Here is a 1,349-nt window from a genome sequence, read left to right as displayed (position 1 = left end):
AAGTCAAAGTAGTTGAAAATATATAATTGAAATGATATAAAAAGTCAAAGTAATTGAAAATATACAATTGAAATGATATATAAAGTCAAAGTAATTGAAAATATATCATTTAAAACCAAAATTAAAAATTCCGCAAGAACTTTCTTGACAACCTAATATATTCATATATATTTATTGTAGTCGATTATACCTTAAAAGTTGTATTTTTTATGAGTTTCTATGACCTAATCACTATTTCTACTGTTTTGTAAACTCTATTCATTTCACAGAAATTTAAGCATTTACAAAAAATCAGAAGTGAGAGACACTACACACTAGAAAATTTTACAACAGTAAAGTACTGCGAAAATTGAGGAGAAACAGCAAACAATAATTTGCAGATGGTCCTGTCACCTGCAAGGCCACAACGCATTGTTTGAAGCCACGGATAAAGTAGAAATGGAATATTTCGTCAAAGATTTTTCATACTCAGTTTAATATAAAAATAATATACGTTGTTATTTTCTTTTCTTTAAAGGCCCGTCACGGAATTCCCCAATTTTCAGTCGATGGTGTGGAGGAACAAGGCGGAAGTTCTATACACATAGCCCCTATTTGTTTATTCATTTTCACACTGATGGCTATTTCACAGGCAGAGGTTTTCAGTTGTCTTATTATCTTATACAAGGTATTCTTTATTTTATAATCTGCTTCTCTCTCTCTCTCTCTCTCTCTCTCTCTCTCTCTCTCTCTCTCTCTCTCTCTCTCTCTCTCTCTCTCTCTCTCTCTCTCTCTCTCTCTCCCTTTTACTTTTTGCTCTACAGCGTGAGTCACATGTATCAAACATAAGATCCAAAAATGTTGTTTACATTACTATTATTCCTTCATTTGCACAGTGATAATCTTGTTAACATTGGATCGTTTAATAACCTGCCAATCACGTTTTGTAACATCAGATAGATAGTAGTTTCCGCAGGATATTTACTCTTCCCCAAAGTGCTATCTTTCACAAAGTCGTAATGTTAGGACAGATTCCAAACGTATCAAGGTTTTCCTGAAAGCATTTCTTCGTCTTCCTCTTATCCTCATCATCATCATCATCATCATCATCATCATCATCATCATTCTTCTTCTTCTTCTTCTTCTTCTTCTTATTATTATTATTATTATTATTATTATTATTATTATTATTATTATTATTGTTCAGTAGTTTTAATTTTATAACGTGCTTTCACTTCATTACCGAGCGCAGCTCTGTGCGCCTTGGGTATGTACTGTGGTTTGCTGTGGTGCTCTTATGTTTACTGTATTGAAAGTGTTTTGCGTAGAATGTGTGCAGTAACCAGTAGTGCAATTTTCTGTATGTTATA

The 1,349-nt window shown here is 32.6% G+C and overlaps 1 protein-coding gene across 1 annotated transcript in view; it reads left to right on the top strand.

Moving 5' to 3' along the window:
• The first annotated feature begins 502 nt into the window (after positions 1-502).
• LOC106882802 (bone morphogenetic protein 1) overlaps positions 503-1,349 on the top strand; it is a 58,508-nt gene continuing 57,661 nt past the window's right edge. Inside the window, exon 1 of the mRNA XM_014933585.2 lies at positions 503-667. The gene's annotated coding sequence lies outside the window, so the exon portion shown is untranslated. The remainder of the gene's footprint in view (positions 668-1,349) is intronic.

This window comes from Octopus bimaculoides, chromosome 7, assembly GCF_001194135.2.
Source record: "Octopus bimaculoides isolate UCB-OBI-ISO-001 chromosome 7, ASM119413v2, whole genome shotgun sequence".
Classification (NCBI taxonomy): domain Eukaryota; kingdom Metazoa; phylum Mollusca; class Cephalopoda; order Octopoda; family Octopodidae; genus Octopus; species Octopus bimaculoides.
The sequence above is the reverse complement of the archived record's forward strand: the minus strand, read 5'-3'. Positions and strand labels throughout refer to the sequence as shown.